The sequence below is a fragment of the Aphelocoma coerulescens genome, unplaced genomic scaffold (assembly GCF_041296385.1).
Source record: "Aphelocoma coerulescens isolate FSJ_1873_10779 unplaced genomic scaffold, UR_Acoe_1.0 HiC_scaffold_75, whole genome shotgun sequence".
Classification (NCBI taxonomy): Eukaryota; Metazoa; Chordata; class Aves; order Passeriformes; family Corvidae; genus Aphelocoma; species Aphelocoma coerulescens.
This window is the reverse complement of record NW_027184061.1, coordinates 771,495-797,195: the sequence shown is the minus strand read 5'-3', so window position 1 is coordinate 797,195 and position 25,701 is coordinate 771,495. Positions and strand designations below refer to the sequence as shown.

General features: G+C 54.3%; 1 pseudogene; it reads right to left on the bottom strand.

Moving 5' to 3' along the window:
* Nucleotides 1–25,701, bottom strand: part of LOC138102437 (uncharacterized) — a 705,988-nt pseudogene that overhangs the window by 481,669 nt on the left and 198,618 nt on the right.

Below are 25,701 nucleotides of genomic sequence, written 5' to 3'. Positions count from 1 at the left end.
CAACTTCCAACTAACACCACCACAACTGACACTATTCCACAAACTAACATTTTACCCACGCCCATTTTTACTGATCAGGAAAAACAAAAATTAGCTTTAATTGGTGCTAATGAGGATTCTCAAGGCCGCTGGTATTTACCAGATAAACGCCAAATTTTAAACAAAAATTTAACCCGAGAAATTCTACAAAATATCCACCAATGCAATCATTGGGGTTCAAAGGCTCTGGCGGATCACTATCTCAGAACCTTTGGATGCACTGGTGTTTATGAAATAGCCAACCAAATAACCCGGGACTGTGTAATCTGTCAAAAAGTTAACAAAAAGGTAATGAAAAAGAACACTGGCGGAGGAATTGAATTAGCAATCAGGCCTTTCCAAAATATTCAAATTGACTTTACAGAAATGCCTCCTGTCCAGAGGTGGAAATACCTATTGGTAATCGTTGATCACCTTACTCACTGGGTGGAAGCTATTCCAACTGTCAATGCAACAGCCCAGACAGTGAGTAAGGTGATCGTCGAGCAAATTATCCCCCGTTATGGGATAGTCCACCGCATAGATTCAGATCGAGGTACCCATTTTACCTCCCAAATTGTACAACAATTGGCTCAGCAATTAGGAACAAATTGGAGATTACACACCCCGTGGCATCCACAGAGCTCTGGGAGAGTGGAACGGATGAACCAGACAATCAAGAACACCCTCACAAAATTAATGCTGGAAACAAAATGGACCTGGGTAAAATGCCTTCCACTTGCTCTTCTTAGAATTAGAACGCAGCCAAGATCTGATTTGGGTTGTTCACCATATGAGATGTTGTATGGATTGCCCTACCTTGCTACACCACAAGAGCTAAATGTGAAAGAGTGTGGAAACACCAATGTACAACAATATGTACAGATAATTGCCAAAAATCTAGAGTTGCTAAGGGAAAGAGGTTTTCTACCACAAACTCCCCCACTTGATTTTAATTTACATCACATCAATCCAGGTGACTGGGTGTTAATAAAATCCTGGAAAGAAAAGTCATTAACCCCATCCTGGGAAGCTCCATTTCAGGTCCAGCTAACCACTGAAACAGCTGTCCGGACATTTGAAAAGGGCTGGACGCATGTCAAGAGGGTGAAGGGTCCAGTAACAGCACCAACTGAAGAAAAGAAACCTCCAGACAAACCATCAAACTAAACACCCTGTTTGAAAGCTCCACTCAGCATCCCTCAGTCCAAGTTAATAAAATCCTGTACTCCCAGTTCTTCCCCAGTTATACCTCAGTAATAAGTGCTAGCTACAAGTTGTTAAATTAAGTTGAAAATATTTTGCTGTTAATTCTGTTCTTTGTTATTCCCTTTTACAGATTCTGCCTTCACACAACCATATTGTCATATCAACTGTATAGTAAGGCTCCATTTGAAGCCAGCATTCTCTTTCAATAACAGTCCAATCAGACTCCAAAATTACGGGCACGATAACTCTAATCTTTGACAAGGCCAACCCTAAAATAACCATGAGTTTCCAGAAGCCTGAGATCACTGAAGAACCATCTGAAGGTGAGAAGCCTAAAGAAAGGACGAAAGAAGCAAAGATGACAAGCCCCACCAGCAGAGGCAACCCAAATGCTGACAGCTTCTCTCGGGTATGCCTAAAGGGGAAAGTGAGCAACATCCTGCTACTAAATGTCATCTGTCTCTGGGTCCTCTGGCCTCCCTTTACACAAGCAGCCGACAGCCGCTGTAACAGATGTTACAAAACTGTGTACCAGGCACAAGGAGGCTCATTCCAAATTCGACACTTTTTCCGAGCACATACTTATGTTAATCCATCTTGTTACAACATAACAGGGTTGAGTATCTGCTCGGAAAAAGGTCACAAGTATTGGATTGGCAAAAACATTGGCACCCAAATACATAAGCAGAAGGGAGAGTGCCCCTCCCAAGACGATTGGCTCTGTTTCAATTTTAGATACATAACCAAGACAGAAGATTTGTTAAAAAGAAAGACCTATGACACTGACCTGATCCAAGAGGTGGTCATAGAAGAAAAGGAAAAACAAAAAGAAAACAATCCTTTGATGTCAAGGAAAAACTTATTTATTGACCTGGCAGAAAGGATTGGACAACAGCTAAATTTAACAAATTGCTGGGTGTGCGGAGGAACTTTAGAATCGGAGAGTTGGCCTTGGCGGGGAGTCAGTCTTGGACCCCCCGATTTACTCCGACTGAGTAATCTCTCCCCCACAACCCGACATGACAATGAAACCTGGCTGCTAAGCAATACTGCTATTGGAGAAGAATGCATCTGGAGGAAAGGAAGAAAATTTTTAGAAGAAGTTGGTGAGACAATATGCAAAAGGTACCTGGTAACTGATGGGCAAAAACACTGGTGGATACCTCAAGAACCAGATGTATTCTGGTCTGCAGAAAAGGTTAAAAACAAAAATTGCATTTTGAATCCTGTTAAAAAACTCTGGCAGTGCTGGGATCAAGGAAATCCATACTCTGTCCTGCCACAAATTTCCAAGTACTGGATCACAGCAGCAAGTATACAACCCCACTTCTGGGAAGCACCACAAGACCTCTATTGGATCTGTGGTAACCGAGCTTATTCCAACTTACCACCTCGCTGGAAAGGGAGCTGCACTCTTGGAGCCATTCAACCAAACTTTTTCCTACTTGCTGAAAACGCTGGAGCCCACCTTGGAATCTCCCTTTATGATGAACTTTTCCGTACTAAGAGACATGTAATAGGAGGGACCCAGAGATGGGGAGAAGAAGAGTGGCCAGCCGAGAGGATCCTAGAGACTTATGGACCTGCAACATGGGCACAGGATGGGAGCTGGGGGTACCGAACTCCCATCTACATGCTAAACCGGATCATCAGACTGCAAGCACTAATTGAGGTAATCACTAATGAGACCTCTCTTGCTCTTGAACTGCTTAACACACAGCAAGGGCAAACTCGAGCAGCCGTGTACCAAAATCGGCTGGCATTGGACTATTTACTAGCTGAAGAAGGTGGAGTATGCGGCAAGTTTAACACCTCAGACTGCTGCATCCATATTGATGATCACGGCGAAGCCATCACCAAGATTACCCAAAACATCAGGAAACTAGCCCATGTTCCAGTGCAGAAATGGCAGCCCTTGATCACTTCTGAATGGTGGGAAAATATTTTCCAAGGACAATGGTGGAAGAAAGCTTTAATAATTGTTGGACTTTCCCTTACAGGACTTATTTTTCTCCCTTGTTTAATCCCTTGTTTCATCCGTCTAATCACCACTGTCGTCCAAAGCATGCCACTGATCCAGGATCTTCAAGGACAACAGCAGCGTCCACCATTCGCTCAAAAGATTATGCATATCAATAATAGTAACAATAAGAAAACCAGAAAGGAGAGAAAAATTGCCCAGCAAGTGTGGGACAGTTTTAAAGAGCTTGAATCTATCCCTGAAGAGCTATCCACCTCCACTTAAATGCAAAGACCAAAGATGCGAGCATAAGAGAAAAAGGGGGGACTTGTCATACATGAAATCCCTATTTGTGCTTGGTCTTTGCATATTAAGTGCTTTAATTAATTTGAGCTTAATATTTTTAAATTGAATGTTAAAATTAACCCATCAGCCCAGGTACACAGATCAAGTTTTTATGGTCTTCCTGTGTTTACTGTATACTTTTACAAGTGTTTTAGGATGTGTTGGATGTATTTTTTTATGTTTTACTTGTACCTTGGTTTCAAGGCAGATTTAAAAAACCCCAGTTGCAACAAACAGCCCAGCCCCCATAGCCATACCCCCGTAAGCTCCATGACTCTTATCTCAACTAATACCACCCCTCTGACAAGGAGGAGCCAGAGATAATCTGTCAAAGGGAAAACACCAATCACCTTAAACCAAAGGGGCGGACTGTGGGTGGACTGTGGGCGCAGCAAAAGCTATAAAAGGGAGCAAAAGAAAGACACGCCCTCTCATTTTCCCTTCCCCTCCAGCTTGCTAAGTTCAGTGCTGGAGAAACCTACTCCTTTTCAGGGGCCTTTAGAAATATATATATTTCTTTTTGACCAGCCTAGCACTGCAAGTTTTTTTTTCTACCTGAGGTTCAGAGCTGCCTAAACCTGAAGCTCCTGAATCCCTGCGCTCCTGGGGCATACCTCCTGAGCCACTAGGATCCCAAATTTTTACATTTTGTTAAGTTTTGCAATTTTTCAATTTTTCTGTTTCAATAAATTGTTTTAATTTCTACTAAGAGTTGTCTCATTCCTCACACATGCTAGAGGTCCCTTCAAGGAGATCCAACATATCATCCTCCCTTCTGTAATACCTGGCTGGTCACGGGAAGCTGAGGCTACTTTCACCTTAGCAGAATCCCCTCGGTTAGTACCGCCCTCATTGATTTCACGCACCTGCACTGCCAGGACAGAGGTGGGTTTCCCATCCCACCTTCTCATGTCTTCCCCATGCACGCACAGAAAAAAACCACAGCTCAGCTCGTGGGGTGTACCCTCTCTCTCTAGCTGGGGGACTTGGGGGCTCTGACTTGGGGGCCTGTGACTCACACTGGTGCCACACTGACCTTCCTCATCTCCTCCCTCATCTCCTCCCTCATTTCCTTCCTCATCTCCTTCATCTCCTCTTTGAGGTCCTGGACCACAGCAGAGACATGAGCTTTCAGCGGACCATTGACCATACTGTCATAATTCCTGAGCTTGTTGGTGACAGAGCCCACTGTTTCTCAGTTATTGTCAGCATCAATCGTTGCAATGAAGGTGGTGTATTGCGATGGCCCTTGCTTTGCCAGGTTCCACATCATCTGTCCTGTGCACCTGACCTTATCGGGGTCATTATCATGCTGTCCATCCCTCCCAAAGAGTACCTCTAATTCTGCCACCTCTCTTAGCTGTTGGATCCCTTCCTCGAGTGTCTTCCACTGCATTCTATGATGGTACTCCTGCATTCTGTCTTTGTGAATGAACCTTTCTCTCACACTCATTAAGAGCCGCTCCCAGAGAGAAAGGGGTTCTGGCTCCTACACAAATATCTGGTCCACGCCTGGGTTCTGGGTCAGCGATCCCAGATACCTTGCCTCACCGCTATCCAGTTGCACACCTGTGCCCATAAGGTCCCAAACCCGAAGCAGCCAGGTTGTATAATGCTCACGCCCCCTTCACACAATGTCTTTTCACATATTACAGAGACTATCATACGACAGGGACTCATTGATGATTTCCGGCTCTGGCTCTCCTGCTGGTTGTGAAGGCCCTGGTTCCCCATCATCATTAACTGGTCGTACTGATTTGGTCTTCTACTTCCTCCTCTGCACAGGGGCGACTGCTGCTGGCTGTGATTGTCCTTGTGATTCAGCTGGAGCCTGGACGGCTGTTGTTGTTTTGTTTGACTGGTTATATATCTATCTATATATATATAGTAAAGAACTGTTATTCCTATTTCCCACATCTTTGCCTAAAGACCCTTGATTTCAGAATTATAATAACTCAGGGGGAAAGGGGTTATATCTGCCACTTCAAGGGAGGCTTCTGCCTTCCTTAGCAGACACCTGTCTTTCAAACCGAGACACAAGGCCACGCAGCTTTACACAGAAATTCATACATCGATAAAACTGTACAACGGGATGCAGGTTTACACAGAAATTGATACACAGGAAAACACAACAATCTGTGCTGTGTGAATACACTGACTTCTGTATAAAAATGGCTCCACCCGGCGGGAACCGATCCAGAACTGTGCGATTACCAAAGGACCCATCGACACTTCCATACCCTTGGAACTAAAGACACAGGACTGTAGAGCTCTCCAGCTCCGTACATTCCTGTCTGGGGGTGACTTTATGATATGTATCCCCTATCGCTGCTCTCTGCCCAGAAATCAGTCCTGTGCCTTTGTGTGCCTTTAAACTGAGCCCGACGGGGGAGAGAGAAAACACCGAGCGAACTTTTCAAAGCGGTTGTTCAAGGACACAGACACACACTCCTCTGCGTTCTGCTGCGGCAGCGAGAAGAGCGGAGGGAGCGCCCTGCTTGCTTTCCAGCGCGCTTTTGGCTCCTTTTCTCCGGAGGGAGACGGAGAGTTGAAGTTTGTTTTCCTGGGACTTGGGCTTTTTCCCTTCTTCTCTTCTGGACTGTTTCAACATCAGAACACACCGGGAGAATTTTCCACCGAGGCCCTGGAGAACACCAACCCAGCTCCAAGGAGGAGGAGAGAGAGCACACCTACAGAAGGACTCTGAAATCTTCCCAGGTTTCTCTCCACAGTGAGAGCTTTTAGTATTCAGCATTATTATCCTTTTCCTGTGTGTTTGTTAAATAAATAGGTTCTTTTTCTCTTTCACTTTCCTCAGAGGAAAATATTTTTTTCCCAGACCTGGTGGGAGAGGGCTGGTTGTAACCTGCCTTCTGTCAGAGGATATTTTCCTCCAAATTTGTCCAAAGCAGCACACTAAAATAAGTCAGTATTTATTTTGAGGGAAAAATATTTCGAATGGCATTTTGAGGGTCAACAAATACAAAGATAATAATAAGGATAACTACAAAGAAATAAATACAAAGAAATACAAAGAAAATACAAAGCGGTGAAACAGGACAGGAGCTCACTGGACTGGTCCTTGGCAGCGCCCGGGCAGACCCTGCATGAATTTGGCTGCCTGAATGCAGCTCTTGCCTGGGCACCAGGGGCAGGGGTGGCCCCCTCTGCGTGTCTCTCCCAGCACCACAGGGATGCTCCTGCCCCTTCCCTGGTGCCCTGGAGGCCCCATGGCACAATGCAGAGAGGGACTGAATCAAAGCTTCCTTGGAAGATGGAGGCAGGAGAATATTGCCCACCATCTTCTTCCCAGCTGCCCTCCACACTCCTGCAAATCCTGCTGGGACACTCAGGCTCTCCATTCCAGGGCTCTGCAGCTCCCATGCAAACCCATCCATCACTGTGTCCCCTCTCACATGGATATCAAGGAAATGACACAGCAATATCTAGAAAATGTGAACTTGATTAATTTGACTGCTCTAAAATTCTACAACTCGAGGATGACTGGAAGACTACGGGGTGAGAACGTTATGCCTCCAAAAAGGGTCAACAGTTTGGAACTGGAACACTCAGGGAAACTTCAGCTTCTGGGGGAAAAGGTGCCCTTCCTCCTCTCTCCCTTCACTTTATACATCTGATCTGGGTCATATGGTTGGAACATCCCCTTGGCTGATTTGGGTCCGCTGGCCTGGCTGTGTCCCCTGCCAGGATCCTGCCCACTCTCATCCCCTCTGATGGGGGAAGGAATGGCAGAGGGACAGCGCTGCTGGGCAGTAGCCAGAACACCGCTCTGTTACCAGCACCCGTCCAGCTACCAATGCAAAGCACAGCCCTGGAAGGCCCGTGAACTTTCCCTCAGGCAGACGCAACACACGGGACTTGAGCTGCCAGCGGCCCAGGTCACCCTCTGCCAGCCCCGCTCCTTGGACCTTGTGTCCCCACAAGCAGACACAAAGTGTTTCTGCTGCTCCCCCTCCTGCACAAAACCACAGAGAGCTGGGATTTTTCCAAGTCTCGTGTCTCCGTTGTGCCGTATTCCCAAGAAGCAGCAGCCCCTCCCGATGAACACGGCAAGTTGCACGGATGCTTGTCAGCTCCACTGCCTGCCTAGAAATCTGGAAACTGCTTCTAAATGCTGCTCCCTTCAGCTCTGGGGCACCGACTGACCCAGAGCTGGGAAACAAATGCCCTGGCTGCTGGCTGACAAGGTGAGTTCCGCCAGAGTCAGAGCTCTGTGGGAAATCTCTATCCACGCCTCTCCTTTGAATAGATCCGCACACGGGGTGCGCAGGGACGTGTCCTGTATGGAAAGGCAGGAGTGTGCCAGCACCGTGACTGACACTTTCCCTCTCCATGTGCGTTCCACAGCCACGGGTACACAGACGTGATGGAAACCCTCGCACAGCCAGAGCCTTCTGTCCCTGCAGAACGGAGCGCGGCGGGTGGGGGCGGTTGGTGGGCAGCGAGTCCCGGACAGCGGGCGAGATCCGGCTCCACAGCTGCCAGGCCCTGCTAAGGCTTAATGCCACCTCCTCGGCAACAGGAAAGGCCTTCAGCCTCGTCCCTGCCCAGAGGGGCAGCGCTGGCCTGGCTGCACAGCTCGTTTTCCCCACAGGTTGCAGGAGATGAGATCACAACGCTTGCAAACAGCGACTGCGAGCCACAGCTCTGGGTGCTCACCATGAACCTCAGCTCTGCCAGCGCTGTCTGCCCCAGGCTCCAGGGGATGCAGTGGGAGCCCGGCTGGGCTCTGCCCTGGGGCCATTCTCCAGGGACAGCTGCACACAGGGAGCATTTGGTTGCCACAAAGAGCCAGGCCATGGCTGCAGGGAGCTGCTCCAGGTGTGGCCTGCACTGCTGTGTGCTGCGCTCTGGGGCTGCTGCTCCCCGCAGAGGGGACTGCACTGGGGTGCCAGAGGAGACAGAGAAGCTCCAGCTTAAGCCTAACTGGGCTGGGTGGCTGGGCTGGGAAGAGTGGCGAGGGTCAAGGGCATTCACAGAGCTCATCCTGCTCTGTGAAGAACGAGGAAAAGGGAGTGGGAACCCAGCAGTGAGCAGAGCTGAGGCCTGGAGAGCAGCTCTGAATGACCCCCAAATCTCACCAGAGCTCTGAGACATTGCTGTTCTTCAGCCAGTGACAACATGAGTCCCTAAACCTGGGGCTCACTCTTCCTCGTGGCCAGGGGCATCAAGGAAGGCTACAGTGCAATGGGGACTGCGGTGAGCTGGGAACTCACTGGGGGAAAGAGGGAGCACTTGTGGAGCAAAAGGCAGGTGGGGGAGAAAACTGTTCAGAGAAAGGCTGAGCTTCAGCTTGAGCAAGCAGAAAAATGGCATTGGGGGTCAACCCAGACTGATTTCATTTCAGAAGTTACTGAACAAGTTTGTTATTGGGGGGGTGTCATATTTTCCCCTGGAGGTGCACGCTCTGCAAACTTGAGCTGCGCTGCCGAGCTGCTCAAGCACGTCTCTGCTGCAGGTCACGGCGTTTCTTCTTTGGCTTCTCGTGGCCCCGGGGCTGAGCCGCAGCAGAGCCCTGGCGGAGCCCAGAGCAGCCTCAGCATCCACAGAGCCCGGCTGCAAGGAGAGAAAGCAGAAAGCGCCCGTCAGCTGAAGGCTCCCGTCCCCCTTGTCCCAGCCGCCCGCGGTGCCCAGGCCGTGCTGGCCGCGCTCAGGGCGCTGCCCAAAGCTGCCCAGCATTGCTGCCTCTGGCAGGAGAGCAGGAGGGCAGGACACGTGCCCAGCCTGCAGCCGGCCGTGGCACAGCCACCTCCTCAGCAGCTGCCCAGAGCGGGATGCTGCTGCGCTCGCTGCCGTCTCCCAAAAGCCCTTATCCCAGCCGTGCCAAGAGGACGGGCACCCACCTCACGCCTCCCGCCGCCGGAAGAAAAGCTGCTCCCAAACGGTGCCCTCAGTCCTTCTCCAAGGGCACGTCCCATCCACGCCACAGCTGCTCCCAAGCACTTCACCATCCGGACCAGACAACACCTAGAACGCTTCCTTTGGAAAAACAAACCAAATGAAAAGAGATTACAGACAAAAATGGAAAACAAGGAAAAAGGTAAAAAATCTTCTCTCTGCTGGGGCCTTGAGGAAGGCCCAAGTCCACCATGCGAGGGAAAAACCCACCCACGGACCAGGGCAGCCCACGCTTTCTGCCTTCCCCCTGCACTGCCCCCAAAAGTCATGCTGAGCCCAAAGCCAACAAGAGCAGTGGAGCAGCCCAAGCCCTTCCTTGCCTGCAGAGCAAAGCAGCCCATGCACAGCTTCTGGTGTCCAACCTCTGCTCCCACCATGGGGCTTTGTTTGTGTCGGGCTGGCTGCCCCAGCCCCAGCCCCAGCGCGGGCCACGGTGGGTGCTGGGGGCTGTTGGCAGGGCCAGGAGCAGACTCCCAGTTCAAAACCAGCCCAGCCCATCTCCCCAGCCCTGCCAAAAAGCAGCTTGGCAGCCGATTGAAGAATTGGTTGCATCCGCCAAGCAAAGGGGGGAACCTTTGCTTCCCGGCCAGGCTGTGCAATGCACAAATCTGGGAGCATCCCCCTGCGTGTGGACTCATCTGCAAATTCGCTGTGGAGCCTGGCTTTGGAGAAGGTGCCACAATTGAAGTCCATCATCTTCAGCTTGCCAGGTGGAGGAAGAGCTTGTCATCCTTGATGTCACCCTCCATGTCTCCAGCAGCAGCAGCCACACCTGGCACAGCTTCTCCAGGGGCTCCTTCTTCCCTGGGGCTGGAGCAGGCTGTCAGTGCTCTGCCCAGGGCCCCGGCTGTCGCTGAAGAAGGACAAGCAAAAGCAGCTGGCGTGGGGGCCACCAGTGCTGGGAAGAGCAGCTCAGCTCCAGCAGCAGGGCTGCGCGTGCCCAGCTGAGGAGCCCTGCGCAGCGATTCAGGCAGGACAAAATCTCTGCCTTTCTTTGCTGCTTCTTGCCAAGGCGCGTGTGCAGCTGGAACTTACCGGCTCCCTGGGTCAAAGCGTGCGTGTGGCTCTCTCCCTTCTCCTATGGCACGCGAATATCCTGCATCCAAGGATCACAGGACAGGTCTTCTAATGAGGGCCTTTCCGAGGAGAGCACAGATAAACACCGTCGGATGAGATTCTGGCACTCTGCGGACAGAAAGCAGAAAGCACCAGTCAGTTGCTGAAGGCTCCTGTCCGCTTTGCCCCACTCTTGCCATGGCCAGGCCGTGCTGCGTGTGCTCAGGGCTGTGCCTAAACTTTGCCATCAATTCTTTCTTTTGGAGGAGAGCAGGAGAGCAGGACATTGCCACCTCCTCAGCAGCTGCCAGTGTGGGATGCTCCTGAGCCCGCTGCTGTCTCCCAGCACTGCTATTCCCCCCGTGCTGCAGAGATGAGGATCCACCTGGAGAGAGCCGTCGTGGGAGCGAGAGCCGGCCCCAGGTGCTGTTCCAGCCCCTCCTGAAAGGGTGCTCCCCGCAGACCATCTGGTGCAGCACGATGCCCAGGGACCAGACGGTCGCTGCCTCGCCGTAGTACCAGCCGAACTGGGTCCATTCCGGAGGGCTGTAGGACGGTGTTCCTATGGAATAGAGGTGGAGTTCTTCAGGGGGACGCTGCCTGCTCCCAGAGCCTCGCCCCAGCATCCCTGGGCATGCGGGGGCCGCAGCAGCGGCACGCGGCGTGACCCGCTGCCCTCTGGCCAGCACCTGGGACTTGTGTACAAACTGGGGGTTGGAAAAGAAGCCGCTGGTGTTGCAAGAGGGCAGCGGAAGCCCTGGCAAGGCCCGAGCATGCCATGCAAAGGAAAAACCCACTTGGTGCTGGGGAAAAACCACGCTTTCATCCTCCCTGCCTGCACTGCCCCAGAAACCATTCTTAAGCCAAGGCAACCACGGGCAGCAGAGCAGTCCGAGCCCTGTTTCACCTGCACACCAAACGGGCTGGAGCACAGGTTCTGGACCCCCCTCTCTGCTACCCCCACCCACGGGTGTTTCTGTGGCGCTGGCTGCCCCAGCCCCAGCGCCAGTCCTGGGCAGAGTGGCTGGCGAAGGCTGCCAGCAGGGCTGGAAGATGGCCCCTCAGCCAGCGCCGCTCAAAAGCAGCTCAGCTGAACACTCCGGCTGCCATGACTGGCAGCAAAAGGGAGAATCCCCCATGCCACAGCCGGCTTGGGCTGTGAGATGTTGGGCTCTGAGATGCCGCTACCAGGAGCCTCCCCCCGCGTGGGCTCACCTGCAAAGCTGGTGTAGGCTGCGGCTTGCAGGTAGGTGCCACAGCCAAAGTCGATGAGTTTGGCCTGCCCGGTGGCCAGGTCGACCAGGATGTTCTCCGGTTTGATGTCCCGGTGCAGGACCCCGCAGCTGGTGCAGTGCCGCACGGCCTCCAGCACCTGGCGGAACAGGTGCCGCGTCACCTCCTCGCACAGGAAGCCCCGTGCCCGAATGAAGTGAAGGAGGTCCTGACACCGCTCCGGGCGCTCCAGCACCATCACCACGTTGTTGGGGAGCTCCAGCCACTCGTGGAGCTGGACGATGCCAGGGAAGCCAGCGGACACCTTGTCCAGCAGCACGATCTCCAGTGGTGCTCGGGTGCCGTCGGGCTGCGGGAGGAGCACGGTGCTGTCAGCGGGGCTGATGCCGTGCCGGGGCTCGGGAAGCCCTCAGCCAGCCGGGGACGCTCTGCGCGCTCCGCTGGCCCCACGGCCGCTCTCCCTCGAGGCGTTCTGGCGGCTTCCACCCTGCCGGGCCTCGGCTCATCCCCGCCCGTCGCGCCCCGGCTTCTCCCGCTGCCCCTCGCTCACTCACCAGCTCGCCCCAATGGCCGATGCGGTTCCGCGGCACCCGTTTGATGGCCACCTGCAAGGCAAGGGGAGCAGCGGGCTGAGCTCGCCGCCCGCCGTGCCCAGCCCCATGCTCCTTCTCCTCCTCCTTTGCCCCCCGCCTCCTGCGCCCGCCGCCGGCCCCGCCACTCACCGGGGCGCCGTCCGAGAGCCGCGTGGCCGCGAAGACGCTGCCGAAGCCGCCGCGCCCCAGCAGCGAACCCAGCCGGTAGCGCTCCTTCAGGCCCTGCTGCGCCTTCCGTGCCCGCGAGACGCGGCCGTCAGCGCTCGGCCCGGGGCCAGGAACGGCCCCCGAGCGCCGCTCAACCGCCCCGGGCCGGCCATCCGCACATGGGGGCTCTTTTGGAGGGGCCACCGGCGGCTCGGGGCCGGCGGCCGCGCTCAAGAGCGGCGGAGCTCGGAGCGGGGAAGACGCTGCGGAGGCGGCGGGAGCGGCCGCGCCGCCTGTGTCCCCGGCGGGCCCCGGGAGGAGCCGAGGCCGGGGCCGGGGCCGGGCTCGGGGTCGGGCCAGCCGGAGCCAGGGGCTGGCGATGGTGCCCAGGAGCCAGGCACTGATGCCCGCCCAGCAGCGCCACAGCCAGGACGGCGAGAGCCGGGCGGAGGCGGGACCGCGGCGGGACGCCCGGGGGCGGGGAGGGGGCAGCCCCGCCCGGGGCCGGGGGCGGGCCGGGGGCATGGCCCGGCCGGGCCTGGGGAGGGGGAGGCCGCGGGAGGGGGGGGTTGGGGAACCAAAGGGAGAGCGGGAGAGGGTGCGAGACACTGGGAGAGGGAGAGGAGGAGCAGGAGAAGGGACGCAGAGGGTTCGTGGACTCGCTGCTTTTGCGCTGCTGCCGCTGCTGCCGCTGCTGCCGCTGCTGCCGCTGCTGCCGCTGAAGCGCTGGGAGCGTTTGTCCGCGTGTCCGTGTGTCCGGTGCCCGTGTGTCCGTTCCCCCCCGCGCGCCCCACGGCCGAGCCCCGCGCGCCCCGGGGCAGCACGGGCCGCTCCGCTCCGGGGCCGAGGCGGAGTCCCGGAGCATCTCTTGCTCCCGCAGCCACACCAAACCCGCTCGGCCATTGGCAGCAGTTTTGCACACGTTTCCCTTTGAAGGGCTCCTCTCTACCCCCATTTCCAAGGAGTCTCCCTGCGGTTTTGGCACCTGCAGCGACAGGGCAGCGATTGGGCTTCAAACTTCAAGAATGGAATGGAGGGGCTGGAGCACGTCCAGAGATGGGAATGGAGCTGGGGAAGGGTCTGGAGGACTTCTGAGGGGCAGCTGAGGGATCTAAGGGCGCTGAGCCTGGAGGAAAGGAGGCTCAGGGGGGACCTGGCTCTCCCCAAGTCCCTGACAGGAGGGGGCAGCCAGGAGGGGTGGGGCTCTGCTCCCAAGGGAAAGCACGAGAGGAAATGGCCTCGGGGGAACTCTTGGGCTGGAGGGTGGGGAAATTCTCATCCTCCTTGTCTCGACATAGGGGGAGGGGGGGTGGGGTCGGGCACGACCTGGGGACACGGGGGTGGTGACGCTGGGCTGGGGACACGGGAAAGGGCACGGGAAGCCAAAGCCCCGCTGAGCGCTGGCGCTGGGCTGGCACGGGGTGAGCCGGCAGCAGGGCCCCGCAGCCCTGAGGGACTCGCCCTGACGGCCGGGGAGTATTGATCCTGGTCTCTAAAACATGAGACTCAATAAAATATCATTAAAAGATGCCTCCTTCTCCTTCTCCTCCTCTCCCATCCTTTCTCCTGCTCCCCCCGGGCCCAGCGCCCACCCTTGGCCCCCCGTTTTCCCAGCGCGGCCGCATCCCGCGGGAGGAGCCGGGACGGAGCCGGGAGAGGTCGGGCTGGGGCAGCGCTGGGCTCTGGGCCCGGCCTGGGCGCCCCCCACGCGCCCCCTCCTCAAATTCCCCTGGCGGGGGGCGCTGGGGGCGAGGGGGGGGGGCGCAGGTGGGGTCCGGGTGGGGAGCGCTGAGCGCTGCGGGTCTGCCTGGCAACTGGTGAGTCACCAGCACCGCGCGCTCTGATTGGCTGAAGCTTGTCATGCGCTGTCTCTGATTGGCGCCTTTCTTCGGGGCTCTTTTGGGGGGACTTTTTCTGTGGGATTTGGGGGTCGTTGGAGGCTGTGGAATTTAGGGGCGTCCCGGCACGTTTTGCTGTTCTCTGGGTGCTGTGTTGGCGTTCAGGTGCTTCCCAAGGGCCCCCCAGAGCGGGGTGACACGGTGGGGACACAGGGGGGTCCCCATTCCCGATCCATCCCAGGGTCGGTTCTGCCCCCTCCACTCTCGGCTCCCCCTCAGTTTCCTCCAAGTCTCTCCCCAGTGCCCCTCAATAAACGGGACCAGCCCAAACTGGGAAGCTTTATTGGGAACACTGGGAGCAGGCGGGCGGGGACAGAGTGACAGCGGGGCTGGGGGGGACACACGACCCCCCAAAATCAGCGCGGGGACGGAGCGGGGGGTCCCGGCCGGGCCCGAGGCCACGGGGAGGGGCTGCGGCCACCGGCGGCTCAGGAGCTCTGTGGGCAGAGCAAAGGGGGTGACACCGGGCTGGGGGTCCCGGGGGGGCACACACGCTCTGGGGGAGGGGGGACACAACCCCCGGGTCCCTCCCATCACCTGCTTGCGCAGGTAGAAGCCGAACCCCAGCGTCAGGAAGACGAAGCCCAACACGAAGCCCCCGATCCCCATCAGCATCTTGGGGGGCGGGGGGGACAGCTTTGATGGGGGGGGGAAGGGGAAGACGAAGTGAGGAAACGGCAGCGGCTGCCGGAAAGGAACCAGAATGGACTGGGACAGGCTGGGATGAACTGGGACAGAATGGGACACCAGGATACACTGGGACCAGGACCGGGACTGGGCAGGAGCAGATTTGGAGCACCAGGGATTATACTGGGATATATTGGGACCACACTGAGGGCTACTGGGAACATGCTGAGGCCCAATGGGTGCTGCTGGGATATACTGGGAGTGATTTGCACCATACTGAGACTGACTGGAATCATTCTGGGAGTGACTGGAACCACAGTGGTGGTGAAAGGGTGCAGTTGGAAAAATGCAGGGGGCAACTGGGATCATCCTCGGAGCAGCTGGCCCATAATGGGGTCATACTGGGATCATACCGGGAGTGACAGGGTCATATTGGAGTGACTGGCATAGTTCTGGGAGTATCTGGGAGTGACTGGAATCATACTGGGGTGACAGGAATCAAACCAGACTCATACTGGGAAGTTACCTGGAATCATCCTGGGGGTGACTGGACTCATACTGGGATCATGCTTAGAGCAACTGGGACCATGATGGGGGCAAAAGGCATCATAGAGGGACTGACTGGGAGTGGCTGGGTTCATACTGGAAGTGACTGGGGCCCTACCTTACTCTACTGGGAGGGACTGAGAGTGAAAGGAACCATACAGGGCATGACTGGGAACAACTGGCACCATGTTGGGGGCAACTGGGATCTTATTGGGAATGACTGGGAACATAAAAGCTTGAGTGGAGTTTTTATCCCGTGGCATTCCTGGGGAGCAGCGGCAGCTCCGCGCCCCCAGCCCGGGGGGTGGGAGCAGGGGAACCGCTGGCAGCACCTTCGGGGCACAGCCGAGGGCTGGGGGGCTCCTCCCCCACTTCATTTTCTCTGCCCAATTCAAATCATCCCCTCCCATTCAAATCCCCTCCATTCACATTTTCTCCCCACCATTAAAGTTTCCTTGCCCCGATTCAACTTTTCTCCCCAGTTAAGCCCTGAGGCCCCTCCCCGTCCCCGGCTCCTCCCAGCAGGACTCGGCCAGGACCTTCTGGAAACAGCAGCGGGAAGAGTTCCAAAATTCCTCATTACTTCCATCGATTTCCTTGGTTTCCGGGGCATTTTCCTGCAGCTGCTCCGGGCCGTGGCTGAGGGGTCCCCTCGGGCTCCAGCCCCTTTCCAGCCCCTTTTGCCAGCTCTTTTCCTCAGCTGACCCAAACCTGTGGACTTTGGGGGGGGGGAAGAGTCGCTCTGCTCGGGGGGTCCCCGCGGTGCCCCAGGGAGGCCCCGAGGCCGCAGCGCGGTTCCCTCGGGCCCCTTGGAGCGTTTGGAATCTCCAACTCTCAGCAATCGCTGTCCGTGGCATTCAGTCCCCTGTTGGAGAGGATGAAAGTTTGGTAAGAAAGTTTCACAGATATGTAGGCTTGGCAGAAAGATCTCTGAATGTAGAAACTGAGGGTGAGATAGAAATGAAAGCAAGTTTTGATGTAGAGAAAAGGTGTTTTGCTGAACCAGTGATCATTGAATAACTGAGAAGGCAAAGGTTGGAGATGAGCTGGAAGGAGATTTTTATGATTAGAACAAAGGTATGTGACAACAAACAAAGACGTGTTTTTCATCAAGTAAATAAGTCTCAAGAAGAGCATAAGTAAATAGAAAACATGTTTTTACCAAAAAGAGAGAGCTATCACCGGCAAACAAATGTCGATGTGGCAGGTGGAAGAAAGGTCTGAGAACTTTCCATTGTAAGCTTTAATTGTAACTTGCTTACTCTTGTGATTGGATAATAATGACTATAATATGGTAATGGTAGTAGCTATTTGGCTATAGCCAAATGTAAAAGTATTGTGTATGGTGCTTATTGGTTGATATGTATTAAGATACTCTGCAAAGAAAGGTTTAAAATGCTTTGTAACTTGAACAGAAAGCTATTACCACAGGCCTAGGCCCTAGGGTGTATCACCGTGTCCCGCAGCCATAGGGAAGAGGAGGAGAGAAGGTCCAGCAGGCAGGAATTGTGCAGCAAGATTGATTTATTTAATTATTTTACAAACTCTTTTATAGACTTTTTTCTTCAGAGTCTAATTGGACAAAGGATCAGCCTCCCCTTGGGGATTGGCTAAAATCCTAAAACATCCATTGTCAAAAGATTTTTCTACTGTACCATAAACAAGACTTTTCAAGGTTGCAGGTAGTTTGGTTGTTTGCATTCCCTGCCACCTCTTCTGTGAGAGAGAAAAGTCTCTCACGGACTTAGAAAATAGCAAGAAAATCCTTGCTAGCAGCATTTTTGTATCTACAATTCCCCCTTTTTGTTTGACAAGAGAACAACTCTACTATTAATCCTAAATAGAAATTTACATTAGTTATTAATTCTAAATATGTCCTTAAGGCTTTAACAATCTGACTCCATAACAAGAAATTTAAAGTTCAGTCTCTGCTTGTAGAAGGACCATCCCAGTCTCTGCTTGTAGAAGGACCATCTGCCTGATGGTTGACATCCTGGTCATCATCAGAAGAGTCATTAGGCTGATGATCTACATTCTGGTGGCCATTTGGATGGTTGGAGTTCTGGTCATCATTTGGAGGTTGCCTGTTCTGCCTCTGGTGCCGTAGGTCAGGGCGAACACATTTTGCAGGTAGCCACCGTACCCCAGTATCTGTGGAAACGCAAGCATACCCACGACTCCAAACGATAAGCTCATGCAGCCTTCCCACTGGTTAGTGAGTAAATTCCGCACCCAGACTTTTGCCCAGGGCAGTTGTGTCTCGCCTGAAGACTGCAGTGAGAGAAAATGATTCAGAATAACAGGATTATTTGAATTTTGTGGTACTGTAAGGTGATTAATTGTATACGAGCTTTTGCTAGTCGGCTTCAGTCCCGGGCTGGCCCTGGGCTGGCGACAGCGAGCCCGACAGAAACCAACACCCACGGGGCCACCGGGGCTCAGAGCCGTGCAAGGGACGCTTTGGTTTGCAGGGGCAGAAGGGCCTGGGCTCCTCCCCTGCCCTGTTTAGGATTCAATATTTTGGCCGACGTGGGAGGGGAAAAAGGCGCGGTTTTTCTCCAGAACTGGGCGGGTTTTGTCCCCCGCATTTGGGCCTTCCCCGGGCCCCCTCTGGCCTCTTGCAGAACCAGTGGCATTTCCCACCCCACGCGGTTTGTAAACAAGAGTCGGCTGCAGTCGAGAAGGCTCCAGGCGCCTCCTTCCAGGCTGACTCTGCCGATGCTGAGGCTGCTCTGGGCTCTGCCGGGGCTCTGCTGGGGCTCAGCTCTGGGCAAGGCTGGGCCCGCTCTCCCCTCGCATTGCTCCGGGCAGCTGAGTCACGGGGGAACAAGGAAGGGACACGTCAAGGGACTTGAGGTTTAACAGAGCTTTTATTCAAAAAACTGCCATAACTACCAGGCTGTCCTAACCACCATAACTCACTAGCAGTGCTAACTACCGTAACTATCCACTTGTCCTAACTACTATAACAAAAAGCTGTCCCCAGGTGCTTCACATCCTCCGCTGCTCCTTCAATTGCTTTGCTGCAGCGATCAGAGGGCTCAGGCTGGAGAGAGGCTTGGCTGATGATAAAAATGGATGCTGCCCAAAGGATGAAAAAGAAAGAAATCAACTGTTACTTTCCCAAGTCAAGCTCCTCACAGGCTCTGTTGCATCAGGACAAAGGGGAATGGTTTGAAACTCAGGAGAGGGAAGCAGGCTCAGATTAGATCTGAGGCAGAATTTTTTTATCAGAAGAGTGGGGAAACACTGGCAGAGGGTGCCCAGAGATGTGGGAGGTGCCTCCTCCTTGGAAACATCCAGGCTCATGTCAGGCAGGGCTCTGAGCCGCCTGATCTGCTTGAAGATGTCCCTGCTCCTTGCAGGGCACCTGGTCCAGATGACCTGCAAAGGACCCTGCCAAGCCAAACCAGGCGAGGATTCTGCTGGCTTTGCATGTGAAAAGCAGCGAGACTGGAGACCATTGGAGGGGGCCCCACGAGAAAACCCCTCCCTCGCTCTGCTCTTTCCCCTGCAGCCGCTTCGCATCCACCTGCAGCAGCTCCTGGGCAGACCAGCGCCGCTCCTCGTCCGGCTCCAGGCTGCACTCCAGGAAGTCCCGCAGCAGAGCCGACAGGCGCCTGGGCTCCTGCAGCTGCGGGGTCCCGTTCTGCCGGATCAGACAGCGAGCCTGCGCGGAAAGCAAACACTTCTGAAAAAGCTCTGCCAGCTTCCTTCACACCCACGAGTGCTCACAGCGACCCCGGTTTCTCAGCCCCAGTCTCCAGGGACAGTTTCCTCCCTGGCAGAGATGCTGCTCAGAGCTCATTTTTCTATGCCAACCAAAAAAGCCAAACGCTGCTGCAGCCACAGCCATTCCAACATCCAGATGATGTTGCCTTGAGAGCCAATGTCATTGGCTGACTTTGTTAGTTGGAACCTCCATCAGAAATAACCCATTTTGCTTCTCCAAATACGGACACCAGCTTTACAGGCCATTTGCAAGAGTCACTGTGGCCTGCCTGTGGTATTTCCAAGGATTCTTACATCAAATGCATCCCTGCAGTGCCATTGACACTCAAGTAAATGCATTCAAGATGTTCCATCCCAGAAACTGCCAGGCAAGGAACCCAAGGTTTGGGTTGCTGAAAGCTCAGCCTTGGTGACATGGAGAAAGTAGCTTGGGCTAGGAAAGAAATATGTTAGACTATGGGGATGTTAAACAATCATCTCCATGTTTTAGACAAGTTTCCCAGTGAGAAGAGTCAGGGGGAGTTCATCTCGCAGAACCTCTTTCAGAAACTCCTTCAGAAAACTTGTTGGGTTTGGGTGTGGGTTTTGGGGTTGGTCTGGGGTTTTCTGCAAGATAAGATTAGAGCTGATGCTCTGGCTTCATGTTTTCAGGTCATCCTCACAGACAGAAGAGCTGCAACAACTTAAAACCCAAAGCAAATTCTGGAGACTGCAGAATATTTGTCTGTGCTCAGGCTCGAATCCTCTGGGAATTCCCTTCCCGATGGGCAGAGCCCTCCGGCTGCTCCGCCCAGGGCGGGTCCCTCTGTGCCCACCGGCCTCTGCAAACTCTGGGAAATTTGCCTCTTACCATGGCCGCCGTGTGCTCGAAGTAAGGAGGTTCTCCTTCCACCATCTCGATGGTCACAATGCCCAAGGACCAGATGTCCACCTTGGGGCCATAAGGAGAACTGGTCACAACCTCTGGGGCCATCCAGTGAGCAGTGCCCACCATGGAGCTGCACTGCTCCTGCTCAGGGCTGAGCTGAGCGCAGAGGCCAAAATCAGCTGAGGACAGAAACAAACACTGTCAAAGGCAGCTGGAATGAGGAAACCAAGCACAAAGATTGCCCACTTTCAGTCTGAGAATGCACTGCTGAATCCAGCTGGAAAAGTCCGCAGGGCTGTAGCCAAGGCAAGATGGAAGTGGACCCTTAAAGGAACCCTCAGCTTTCATGCAGTGGCTTTTAGTGATTCCCTTGAAGCTTCAGATTCCAACTCCCGCCCCTCTGCAAGGGCCACACCCAGAGCAAAGCCACTGCTGACACCCTGCTCCTCTCCTGAGCTCTCTGCATGGGGCAGCCGCTCTCAGCTGGCAGCAGGGGCCGGGCACCGCCACCAGCAGCACTTGTGGGGCTCTGGCCGTCACTGGGAAGCAGCCCCACACCCGCAGCCCGGGAGCGCCGTGCCTGACCAGGAACACCCACCCAGCTTGATAGAGCCGTCCGTTGCCAGAAGGATGTTGGAGCTCTTCAGATCTCTGTGGATCACCCGGTTTGAGTGGAGGAAATCCAGGCCCTGCAGACACTGAGAGAGAGCAAGAAACACGAGGGTGGAAATCCATGGCCAGAATACAGCACACAAGAAAGGACAGTTTAGAATTCTGCCAGCAGCAGCTTTGCTGTGCCAGGCCAGGAGTGCAGTGCAGACAAGCTCCGGGCAAATGGTTCAAGGCAAAGCTGAGAACAGCAAATCAAATCAAAAAAGACAGAGAGTCCCACAACAGCAGGAAAGAGGACAAGAGCAGAGTGGAAGTGCAGTGACACTGGCAGGCCGTTCACTTCAGAGGCTCTTTCTTCTGCAGCTCATAAAAATAACAGAGAAACAAAGCTCTGAGCATGGAGCCACTCCTGTTCTCAGGCCCTGCTTGGAAGGAGCATTGTGTCCAAGCCATGGGAAGCACGAGCAGGATCCCTCACCACCCGACTGACAGCTGCCATCTCTCCTTCAGCCATGCGTGTCTGTCTGACAACGTCCTGCAAAGTTCCTCCATCCATGTATTCCATCACCAGCCAGAGATCTTCATCAACAAGGAAGCTGGAAGAGGCAAACAATGGCATGGAGATGAACATGCACTGCTCAATTCCCTGATGGAAAAGCCTCGAGTGGAGTTTTGTTTCCAGGTCACTTGTAAATGAGGACAGAATCCGATGCAGAGACATTCCTGCCAGGCTGCACAGTCCTTGGGATCTGCACAGTCTAAAGGAGAAGGAGACGCCTGTGGGAAAGGAGAGGCCTTAGATGGCAAGCAAGTGAAAAATGCAGTTTAGCAGCAGCCCAGATCAATGTGGAACCACAACACTTGCCCCCATCTGGTTCAGCATCTGAACACAGTAGTTTCACCATTCCCTCCAGAACAAGGCAACACAACTTCCAGAGTTATCCAGGGCAGGAGGCCGTGCAGCACTTAGGACAAAAGTGGTCAAGTGTTTGGAAAACCTTGCAGAAAGTCCCTTCAGAAACAGGCAAGGCCATTGCAAAAGGGGCACATGAGGCATTTCTGGAAACAAGAACCTGGTCTTCCTGGCATCTGCAGCAATGGAAAAGAGTTGGGAAGGAGAAGCCAAGGGAAATAATTTCTGACAGGGTTTATCAGCACTTGTCATAAGACCCAGAAAACTGGGTCAGCTTGAAGGAAAAACCAAACCAAAGCAACAAAAGCACACGGAGGGAGTGAACTGACAGGCTGTTGTTTTGGGAAGCTACGGCCGGGTGAGGCTTTTTTAAAACAGGCTACAGACTGCGGATGCCAGGAGAGATTAACGCAGGGCCCGTGCACGGGATAAGAGCTGAAGCACTCACCTGTCCAAAGAGCTGACAATGTTGGGGTTCTTCTTGTCCTTCAGGACCAGGATCTCATTCACAGCTCGTTCCCCATTCTGCCCTCTGAAACTCATTTTCTTTATGGCCACCTGAAAGGACATTGCAGCCCTTGAACTGCAGGAGTCTGGGGCAGGAGGCTGCAGCAAACACGGAGCGAGTCTTTGTGGAGCGACGGAGCCGGGCTGTGCCAAACTGCCTTGGGATGGGACACCCGGGCTCAGCAAGTGACATTCCCACAGCCCATTTCTCTGCTCGCTGCGGGGCCGCTTACAGGACACAGGGCCAGAGACATTTGGCCTTGGAAGCTCTGCAGAAATGGGCCCTCAGCTCTCAGCCTCAAAGCTCTCACAGCATTCTCTGCACCTGCAGTCTTCTCAAACCGCCTTCGTTTACCACCACTCTCATTATCATTCAAACACATTTTGCAAGCAGGAAGTAATTCTGGTTCTGTGAAAACAGAGCAAAACAGCCGGGAACCCTTTAGCAATCCTGGGGGATTTGGTCATGATTTCAAACGCAACTGCTCTGTTTGGGATTGCACAACAGAGCAAACACGCACAAACATTGCTCAGATGATCCCTGTCACGGGCTGTCACTGACACCAGACCCAAACACAGCTGCAGGCTTTAGGAGAGAGCTTTGCTCTGCACATCCATCTTCTCATTCCTCTCCCTCTCTCTGGGAACAGCTGCAGTAGGACTAAAACCCCAAACTGATCCCAAGCAGGATCGCTCCTTAATTAGGTCTTGAGGTATCCTTTGAAGATGAAACGCAGGATGGAAAAACTGCTAAACAGTGTTCCTGTCTGAGGCTGGGATGAAGATAAATTAGGCCTCAGCCTCCACCAGCTGATGCACTGATGTTTTCAGATATGAAGACCAAGCCAGCGTGTCCTGCTCTGACAGACACAGCTGCCCTCCTTGCATTCCTTTGGGCACTTCAGAAGGCTCAAGTCTGTCCCAGCCGTGCTCCGCAGGCTGACACTGCTGTGCCCTCAGAGGAACAGCCTGTGCAGGAAAGCTCTGCTGGCCCCCCAAAGCTGCAGCCACAGCTCCCAGAAGAGGGGAAAGCCCTCGAGAGCTGCCTGACGCGCTGGGCGTGGTGACACTGACCTCTCCTCCAGTGGCCCTGTCGAGTCCTTTATAAACGGTTCCGAAAGCCCTGGAGACAGAACAGCAGAGAAGAAAGAAGCAGCGCTTTAGGCCCTGGGAGTGAAAGCCAGCCCAGACAGGAGATCTCTGCTGCCTGCAGCGTTTACAAAACACCTGGGTGCATCGACCCTTCAAACAGCAGCGCAGCAGCCACCAGCCCTGTGCCACACAAGGTGTGCGAGAGAAAACTGAGGCCCAACACGAAGGAAAAGGGCTGGAGCAAATCCCAAATGTCCACACTGAATTACTTTAGTCCAAAACCTAGGGTGGGAGCAGGTGTCTAAAGAACTGGAAAAGAATGTATTTCATCCTTTTCCATTTCCTGCCTATGAGCTGCAGGATCCACAAGGGCCCTGCCATCAGGCAGCTGATGCATTTTCCCCCCCAGTGCAGCAGCTCTGTGTCTGTTACTGAATGTACGGGGCTTACTACCTGTGCTGAAAAGGGCACTTATTAGTTCATCTCTGGTTTCTGTTTCTAAACTCTTAGGTTGATAATCCTGAGCAGTGGATATTTTTGGAAGCAAAATATTTGAAAGGAATCTTCTTGAGAACTGTTTTCTGACAGTCACCAGATGGTGAGCTGCTCTTTCAGGCAATCAAATTCCAGGGACAGATCTTCCAGGTCCTGCTCCTTGCTGCAGGCAGGACAGTGCCGGCCTCAGGGGCCTCTGACGGTGCCTTCTGACCACAGTTACCAATTCTGATCAGGACTGAGAGACAGCAGGATCGTGGCCCAGTGTCTGAAGCTGTTTGCAGCTTGCCTGGCTTCTCACTTGATCCTGCACCAGCAAATACCTGGCCCCTGCTTGTGCAGAAGTAACTGCCGTGCACTTACCCTTGGCCAACCTGCTCCAGTTCCAGGTATTTCTCGGCAGGCTCCCCCACGCTCACGGTGCTCCCTGAAAGAAACCACATGGAAGACGCTCCCTCCCAGATGGAGACCCCGCCTTGCAGCAGGGCCAAAATGCAGCCCCACTCCCTGGGGCCGGGAGCCCCTTGCTCTCAGCTGGGCAAGGACAATAAATGACTCTGTGACATTCAGCTGCACAGCAAGCCTGGGTGCAGCTGATGCTGAGACACACACGCAGCACCCTGCTCTGGCACACAGCAGCACAGCAGACGTACTCAGCTGCATCAGGCACCACTCCTCTCTGTCCTCTGGCTGCAGGGCTGTGCTGCTGTCAGAATGTTCAGCCCAGGATCCCGCAGCAGAGGGAGGTTCAGTGTCCTCTTCCCAAGCAGAGGGAGGTTCCCCATCCTCTTCCCAAAATTCAGCAGGTTCCTGGTCTTCTTTCCAAGCCACGGGACGTTTCCTGTCCTCTTCCCATGCCGGGAGAATTGCAGCCTCCTCTTCCCAAGTCCCACAATGTCCTCTGTCCTCGTCCCATGCTGGGAGATGTCCGTCGTCCTTGTCCCATGCCACTGGAGCCTCACTGTGCTCGTCCCACACTGGGTGATGTCCACCATCCTCACCCCACACCACAGGAGCTTCACTGTTGTATTCCCGAACCATGGGATGTTTGCCCTCATCTCCCAGGACAGAGGGAAGTTCACTGTGGTCTCCCGGGACGGAGGGAAGTTCACCATCATCCCCCAGAACAGCAGGAAGTTCACTGCTGTCTTCCTCCTCTTTGGCCTCCTCTTTGGAAGCAGAGGGAGCCAGAGGAGGAGCTGATGCTGCTTTTGTGCCCTGTGGACAGATGGTAGCGTGAGGGACGGGAAGTTCTATCTCAGTTATCGCCTTATTTATCCTCAGCTACACATCCAGCTGCACTAAGCAGAAATGGGATTCGGAACTGTTCAAACTAGGAATGGGCTAAAGTCGACATTGCCACTTATTGCTGGGCATTCCATATTCCACCGTGGCTAAAGCCAGCAAGCAATCTTCTGCCTGCAAAACCAGACCTGCAGCTCTTCAAAAGCTCTTCAGCAGAGAAGGAGAAAAGTGCCAGGGATCCCTTTGCTGCTGCTGCAAAGACACTGGCAGGAACTTTCCTTCACCCTCCCAGGCTGGCGCTCGACTGCCACACGCCAAGCTCACAACTCTCTGCACAATTCCCACCACCAAAGGTTCCTTTCCCACTCACCGAAGGAGGAGCTGCTCGGGATCCACGCGTGAGGTGCCCTGCAACGGGACAGGGAACACGAACCAGATGCTGTTAGGAAAAACCTGCCCGTGGTGGGAACTCCCACGGAGCAAGGACACCCCGAGAGAGCATTTTGCTTCCACAACATCCCTCCAGGAGCCACAGTCCCTTCGCACAGCAAGCAAGAGAACAGCACAGAATCCTGGGCTGTGTCAGCTCTTGGCTGCAGCAGCCAACGCAGGGAGTTCCAGGCTCCGCTGGCACAGACTCTGCGCTTGAGGGAACAGAACCCCCCCGGCTCCATTGCAAATGCTGT